The sequence below is a fragment of the Panthera uncia genome (assembly GCF_023721935.1).
Source record: "Panthera uncia isolate 11264 chromosome B2 unlocalized genomic scaffold, Puncia_PCG_1.0 HiC_scaffold_24, whole genome shotgun sequence".
In the NCBI taxonomy this organism is placed as follows: Eukaryota; Metazoa; Chordata; class Mammalia; order Carnivora; family Felidae; genus Panthera; species Panthera uncia.
Window position 1 is genome coordinate 55,258,918 of NW_026057580.1, and position 9,213 is coordinate 55,268,130.

Here is a 9,213-nt window from a genome sequence, read left to right on the forward strand (position 1 = left end):
TGTTTCTTAATTTCCACATATGAGTAAAATCAAATGGTGTTTGTCTTTTTCTGACAGACTTATTACACTTAGCATTATACCCTCTAAATTCGTCTATGTTGTTGTAAATGGCAAGATTTCATTTGTTTTTATGGCTGAGTAGTATTGCATTACATGTATATTCCACACATTCTTTATCCATTCATCTATCAAAAAAGACACTTGGGTCACTTCACATCTTGGCTATTATAAATAATGCTGCAATAAACATAGGGATGCATATGTCTTTTCAAATTAGTGTCTGTGTTTTCTTTTAAATACCCAGCAGTGGAATTATTGGATCATATGGTAATTCTATTTTTAATTTTTTTGAGGAACTTCCATACTGCTTTCCACACTGGCTACACCAGCTTGTATTCTCACCAACAGTGTATGAGGGTCCCTTTCTCTCCTCATCCTCACCAACACTTCTTATTTTTCGTATATTTACATTTGGCCATTTTGAAAGGTGTGAAATGATATCTCATTGTGGTTTTTATTTGTATCTCCCTTAGTAGTGATATTGGGCATCTTTTCCTGTGTACATTGGCCATCTCTAAATCTTTGGAAAAATGTCTATTCATCTTCTCTGCCCATTTTTTAGTTGGATTATTTGTTTTTTGGGGGGAACATTTTGAGTTGTATAAGATCTTTATATATTTTGGATATTAACCCCTTATCAGATAGATCATTTGTGAATATCCTCTCCCATTCAGTAGGTTGTCTTTTTGCTTTGTTGATTGCTTCCGTTGCTGTACAAAAGCCTTTTATTTTGATATAGTCCCAAAAGTTTAATTTTGCTTTTATTTACCTTGCCAAAAGAAACAAATCTGGGGGAAAAAATGTTTCTGTGGCTGATGTCAAAGCTATATTACTGCCTACATTTTTTTTCTAAGAATTTTATACTTTCAAGTCTCACATGTAGGTCTTCAATCCATTTGAAGTTATTTCTGTTTTTTGTAAGGAAGTGGTCCAGTTTCATTCTTTTGCATTTCCTTTGTCAAAGATTAATTAACCATATATTTGTGGGTTTATTTCTGGGCTATCCGTTTTATTCCATTGATTTATGTATTTATTTTAGTGCCACTACTATACTGTTTTGATCACTACAGCTTTGTAGTATATGTTGAAATCTGGGATTGTGATACCTTCCAGCTTTGCCCTTCTTTTTCAAGATCAGTTTGGTTAGTAGAGGTCTTTTGTGGTTCCATTTTAGGATTATTTGCTTTAGTTCTGTGAAATTTTAAGATTGTTTGCTTTGGTTCTGTGAAAAAAATACTGTTCGTATTTTGATAGGGATTACATTAAATCTGAAGATTGTTTTGGGTAGTATAGACATTTTAACAATATTTGTTCTTTCAATCCATGAGCATGGAGTATCCTTCCATGTATTTGTGCTGTCTTTAATTTCTGTCATCAGTGTTTTTTCGTTTTCAGAGTACATTTATTTCACTCCCTTGGTTAATATTATACATAGATTTTTGTTCTTGGTACAATTGCAAATGGGAATGCTTTCTTAATTTCTCTTTCTGCTACTTCGTTATTAGTGTAGAGAAAGCATAACAGAATTCTATATATTAGTTTTGTATTCTGTGACTTTACTGAATTAATTTATCAGTTTTAGTAGTTTTGGGTGGAGCCTTTAAAAACATTTTTTTTATGGTAATTCATGATACAATTAGTGTAATGCTATGCCAGCTTTGTTACTATGTTATTTTGGGCCTTTTTTGTCATTTTTATACGTGAAATTTGCCATTTTGATACATATGAGTAAAGTCACTTATTATGGCAATTTGATCATATATCTTTTAATTATTTAAGAAACACTCCCTTGCTGAAAAAAGTAAATATTGTAAATAAATGAGAACTTCATCCCCAATAAACCACATGAATAGATAAGTCATTTTCTAAACATAGTGCATAAATATTTACTTTAAGAAGTTGTCAAGATGTGAAAAGTTACAATTTTGTTATTCATGGTAAGGCTATGAAACCAGAAATACATCAGAAATTTAACAGGTGAAAAAACTAGCACACTAAAATATTTTTATTCATAGCATAATTTTGTTCATAACATTACATTCAGGTGCATAATATCTTGAAAGAGATGAAGTGCATTGGTTGTTGCCAGCTACAGAGAGTTCTTGTTGCCGTTGGCTTTTCCTTTTTATTCTTGATATGAGATTAGTAACTTGAGAAAGTGGTTAAGTTATAGCTCCATGTAAAAAGGTACAAGAGAGAGAACACAGAAAAAAAATCTATAATTAAGTTGTGATAGCTTTAAAATAAATATGTTTGACCATAATCATTATTTTAGATTTATTGAAGCAACATGAATACAATCAACAACATTTTGAGTTAGGAAATAGTACTTTAAGGGATCTGAAACATTACACAGACAAGTCTGTCTGTCTTTGATGAACCTCTGAATTAACAAACTTCACAAATGATATAAATGATATTTAAGGGTTAATTAGACAAGATCATTGGTTATTTATTATTGTCAATATTCTTCAGAAGCAAGTTAGCTAGTATTTCTATCACTAAGAACAGAGTAAATAAGCTGATAACTGATTATGTCAATTAACTATAATTGTTAGAATATTATTCTTCATGGAATTTATAATTATTTCGTCAATAAAAATATATTTCTCTCTTTTTATTAGTAGTTTTTATGGTGATGATTAGAGATCTCTTTCTAAAAAGGGACTGGTTAAAAATCAAGTGAAAATTGACTCATTAAAATTGATTAATCTTCCTAGTTTGGCAGTGCTTTCACAGAAATGTCTAAAAGACTTACAGGGATTTTTTAAACAAATGAACAAATTACTTGTATATCATCAAAAAATCAGTACATGCCTTAAATAACATATATTCCTTTTAACCTTTATAGTAAAGGGAATCACAGAGCTAACCATAAAGTACTGTGGAACTATCATGGATATCAATATTGATTGCAAATAGATTGCATATAGATGTTTATTGATAAATAAACAAAATTTTTATTGATAAAGTAAGCTTGAGTGTACTAAATATCATAAGATTTTTCTATATTGATTATCACTGAAACTTTATATTTATAATAAAAAGAACATTTCCTTTTTGGAATTTAAAAAAATTTAATGAGAAAAAGATCTGTTGTTTTCCATGAAGACAATTTCTAAGAAACACATAAGATTTATAGTATATGTTTCCTTGTAGAGTCTCTCTTTTCTCTTTTTGGGAAAGGAGGGAGGGAACTCTGGGAATTTCATAGTCCTAACAGGGTATTTATTTTTCCTTTAAATATCACATGCCTTTTATACATTTAGCTGATAAATGTCACTTAATATAAAAATGTTCATGAGAATATAAATCAGATGAATCCTTTTTTCCTTTAATATTTGCTTAACATTCAATACGCATTTGTTGACCCTTTACTTTGTGGTAGGCACTATTTCAGGATAGCATGTGTTGAAAGGAGAATAAATATTGAATTGCTTACATTTTTGTTTATCTATATTCCTTTTCTTTATCTACTCAGTCTTTGAGTTATGGTTCAAAAGAAGTCAAGATGATCCTAACACAATCTATTTTTAAGCCCCATGGTTCTGATATGATAATGGCAGCCATGTAAATCTAAATTTATCTACATATCCTCCATAAGAATATGTATCATAGAAGTAAATACCTTTTCAACCCACTCCTATCAAATAACTAGAAGTCAAAGAATGCTAACAAGTTATATGCAAGTAGGATATCAGCTAAAGCACAGACCCAGACTGCAGTAAATGTAGAAGCCAGAAGGATCCTAGCAGTTGATAGAACACACAAAGACCGAGCAAACAAAAAAGAGTCTCACTTCACATGGAGAAATACTGAGAAGAGGTCTGAGACTTGATGAGTTAGTGTAGTGGAAACCAAAAACAGGTTGGCACAAAGTGCATACGATCAGGAAGACAGTTTGTTTTTTAAAATATATTCATTTAAATTCAAGTTAGTTAATATACGGTGTGGTATTGGCTTCAGGAGTAGAACCCAGTGTTTCATATCTTACATATGCCAACCAGTGCTCATCCCAACAAGTGTCCTCCTTAATACCCATAACCCATTTAGTCCAACCCCCCACCCACCTTCCCCTCCAGCAACCCTCAGTTTGTTCTCTATATTTAAAAGTCTCTTATGGTTTGCCTCCCTCTCCATTTTTATCTTATTTTTCTTTCCCTTCTCCCCATGTTCATCTGTTTTGTTTCTTAAATTCCACAAGGAGTGAAGTCATATGATACTTGTCTTCCTCTGACTTATTTTGCTTAGCATAATACACTCTAGTTCCATCCATGTTGTTGCAAATGGTAAGATTTCATTCTTTTTGATCACTGAGTAATATTCCATTGTATATATATCCCACAACTTCTTTATTCATTCATCCATCCATCAGTTGATGGATATTTGGGCTCTTTCCATAGTTTAGCTATTATTGACAGTGCTAAATTTAAAAGAAAGATTTTAAATTTCCATTGATCTTCATTGACAAAGTACTTTAGGTAGCTTTACCAACCAATGCAAAACTATTTTGCTAGCTCCTGTTCAAATGTATTGTGGGCTAGACTCTTTATGTAATAGTTACCCAAAAGAAAATATTAATTGATGTGCATTAAGCATCGTGAGTCTGCAACTGAGTTACTTTAGGAGTCACTAATGGAAGCTTTTAATGATCAAGCCATTTGTACTGTATAAAAAAATGATCTTTGGTGTTTCTCATTGTCCAAAAAAAATTATATCTTTCTCTCTTTGATTAATAACTCAGGAGAAATTATATTTGCTAAGAATCAAAGCACTTCAATATACCTGGATTACTTAAATTACATTCTCTGTGAATGTAGACTATATTCTAATTTTTTTCTGCCTTTATAAAGCTCTTTCAAATTTATGTGTGAGAATATGTCATATACACATTTAAAAAACAATTTCTTTAAGATTTTTTTAAAAAATTTATGTTTATTTATTTTTGAGAGAAAGAGACAGAGTACGAGCAGGGAAGGAACAGAGAGAGAGGGAGACACAGAATCTGAAGCAGGCTCCAGACTCAGAGCTGTCAGCCTGTCAGCACAGAGACCGACATGGGGCTCGAACCCATAAACTGAGAGATCATGACCTGAGCTGAAGTCGGACGCTTAACTGACTGAGCCACCCAGGCACCCCTTAAAAAACAATTTCTTTAAAAAAAACTAATAAATTTGCAATCCTATACCTGAATTCATTTACAAATTCTTTGTTTATCTTGAAGACCTCCTATTATAAGTTTCCAGGATCCAGCTTTGACTAACAAAACTGAATAAGAAATGTTTGCCCTTTATTCTCTTGAGTATCATAAGTCACTCTATTTGAGGCATGCCCAGCAACATACCCAGCTTCTTGCTTTCTATTGGAGGCCTTCTACTCTGTGATTCTGTAAAATTTATTAGGATTGATACAAAGCTGATAGCTGCTGGCAGAATGATTGATGAAAGACAAAAGCATATTTCTTCAGCTTAAAGTTTAACTTCAGTGAGAAATCTATACCTACTTCTACCTAGATATTTATTTTTAAAGATTATCAAAGAAAAGAGTTTCTATATTTTTACATTCCAACCCAGAAAGATCTTGAAATTATAGTAATATCAATTGATCTTTATCAAATTCAGTTTTGTTGGGCCAGCCAAATTATTTTCTTTAGATTCTTTATAGTAGAAATATGAGCTTATCTTTTGTATAAATAAATTCTCTTCAGACCAAAAGTTTCAAAGCAATTTTTAGGGGTATGGAAAAGAAAAATGGTCTGGGTTCCCTTTGCAACTTGAAAATTACATTTAAAGTTAAATCTAAATAACAACATGACATTCAGGCAACAGAATAGCAGCTGCCTCCTGACAAGCATAATTTGCTTTTATGGTTCTGAAATTAATACTGGAACAATAGGGCAGCAGGGAAGAATGTATCTCTTATAAAAAGCCCTTGGCAAAATATAAGGTTTTTAAGTCCTGATTTCTGATGAACCGATTATAAAAATAATTACCTATTGTGTAATGTTAAGTTTTCTAATTCTGAGAAAATTTTATGGAGTATAGTACTCACTGCATGTAATATCTTGATAGGACAAATAACTCTGAAAATTGTTAATGATAAGTGCAGATATGCCTTTTCTTCAGTGTACACCTGAAAGCCAAACAGAATATGCATTTCAATTACCAATGCCCTTCAACCAAAGACCAAGAGAAAATACCTGTAATTGAATGCATTTGTACTGATTGACTTATTGCCATGACAGAGAAAGCACACTATGGGAGCTGTGGGGTGTCTCAATAAGAGGGTATTAGGAGGACTTGTTATAGGATTGGGACTTGTGTAAGATGATTTTGGGGAGAATTCTTGTCGCTAGTGGGTTTTGCTCTGGAATGGATGCTTTCAGAAAGCAGGGGTAAGAATTCTGTTCTACAAGTTACAAAGAACAGGGGCACCTGGGTGGCTCAGTTGGTTAAGCATCTGACTTCAGCTCAGGTCATGATCTCATGGGTTGTGGGTTTGGGCCTCGCTTTGGGCTCTGGGCTGACAGCCCAGAGCCTGGAGCCTGCTTCAGATTCTGTGTCTCCCCCTCTCTGCCCCTCCCCTGCTCGCATTCTGTCTCTCCCTCTCTCTTTCAAAAATAAACCATGAAAAAAAATTAGAAGTTGAGAAGAACAGAATGAGCTTCCTGCTGTGATTGGTAAAGGGGCAGAAGTTACTAATATTAGCCAGGACAGGGAGATCTATGGTCATTTTCATGGCTTCTCTGGTGTTTAAGTTTTCTTTGTGTTCATATATACTTACACATTGATTATGTGTTTGCCTTGATTTATCATGGTAAAATGGTGGCTCTCTTTGTGAAATTGTTAACGTTAAACAAGAACAAGCCTCCACCCAGCTGTGAGTGCCAGGCAGGGTCCCTTCTGGCAAGATTTGCTTTTTCTCTTTCTCATAAAAAAAAGGCTTTATTGAAAAGACTCTTAAACTCTCCAGGTGATATGTTTGGGCAATTAAAGATGTTGTCAAAATAATCACTTAACATTTTTCAATTATCTGGTATGCTTTTCAAACTCTTCTGCAACAATTTTCTTTGCATGATTTATATAACATAAATATTTACAAACATTAATTACAAGTTTCACTAATAAGCATTTGCCAGGTATAAAAAGTGCTAACACCTTTATTGAGGTATAATTGGCATAAAATAAATGGTACCTATTTAAATGTATCATTGTATAAGTTTTGACATAGGTATATACTTGTAAAATAATCTCCACTAATAATATAATATACCCATTATGCCCATAAGTACAACAAACATTTTAAAATATTTCCTAATAAAAAATTATTTAAATTATTTTTAATGTTTACTTATTTTTGAGAAGTAGAGACAGTGCATGAGCAGGGGAGGGGCAGAGAGAGAGGGAGACACAGAATCTGAAGCAGGCTCCAGGCTCTGAGCTGTTAACACAGAGCCTGACATGGGGCTCAAACCCATGAACCATTAGATCATGACCTGAGACAAAGTTGGATACTCAACTGACTGAGCCACCCAGGCGCCCCAACAAAAAAATTACTTAGCTAATAACTATTACTATATCAATTTTATTTCTTCTATCTTTTATTTCTGTCATTCTTGGGCTTAATACCCTGCCCCAACAAGATATTCTAGAAGAAATATAGCCTGAATATGAAAATCACTGGAGGGAGAAGTCAGCCACATGAGCTGATAGTAGAAATTTACACAGCCAGACAGAATACAGTGCTCCAGTTTATCTTCTTAGTGGCAAGTGTCAAAATTGTCTTTGGCTGATATACACAAAATAGGATTTTGGATAGTTCACAGAATCACCTGGAATGCTGGACAATTAAAGATGTTGGACTCAAAATTGGTTTGGACGAAGAAGGCAGAACAGTAGCCAAGGGGGTCTGGTGAGGACGTGATGCCACAGCTGCTGCAGCTTGGATGCTGAGCACATCTGGTTCTACAGTCATCACTTCTGAAAAAGCTCCACTGGAAAATCAGAAACTGTTGATCCTAGAGATTCAGTGTTGCCAGTGGCTTAGCCATCACCTACCACCACCTTGCTTCTTTCCATCAAAGTTCAGAGCAGGTGCATCTGAGTAGCCAAGCCTGGTTGTGGTTGTTATTGTGCTCTGGTTTCAAAGAGGCACTGAGAAAAGTGAGCATTCAGTGTTTTCAGCCTTGAGTGTGAGTAGCAAGTTTTGCCTTCCACCAAGACATAAGGTGATTTCATCCACAATAGAAACGGGAAATAGGCAGCAAGTGATGGACAGCAAATAATAAAAGGCAATTTTCCACTGGAGTCCAAAATGAGGTAGTTTACATATTGATTGCAAAATAGTTTTAGAAGGGAAAACAAGCAGCAGTCTGTCTTTAGTCTGTGATTTCTTAGCAAATCCTCACCACTCAGGGACAAAGGACTAACAAGAGTAGCCAGGATTTCAGTCTCTGCAAGAGGACGAGATAAAAACCTAGTAGGGCACATTTACAAATCTGGTGATAACACTCAGAGTAGTTGCTAAATAGAATTTTTGCCTCCGGATGATCCACAATATACTCAGGTAAAGAGAAAAACAGACCAGGATCTAAATAGTGACTGTGGCTCATCCCATTCCCCATGCCAGCTCAAGAAGGACTCAGTGTTCTCCACTTTGTCTCCCATCACTTTGGCACCATGATAATGTCCTCTACCTACCCACCCCTTTATTCCTGGCTCACAGGGACCCTCTGTAGATCATAAATACCAAGGCAGTGTATCCACAACATCAACTTAATTTCTCTGTTGCTTCCAAGCTTTATTATAACAACTGGGAAAAGCCTGCCTCTCAGAAACCATGACACATCAATCTATGCTAAGACTCTATATCTGACTTCCAAAAGAGAGAAAGAGAGGCTTAAATCTTAAGTGCCCCAATTCCATCATACCTAAAGATACTGTGTTTTTTTTCTCCTTATCGATTATCCAGTGAATTTGAGCATGCTTGAATCTATACGTAAGATAAACAGTGGGCCCACCTATGAGGACTTGAGAGGGCAAGATAGTTTTAAGAGAATGCTGAATATAACAAAACATTCCATACTCTAAAGGAGTCACCAGCATTTGAGATCAGCACCCTCCACTGGATCTATTGAGAGATGCCAAAATTCAT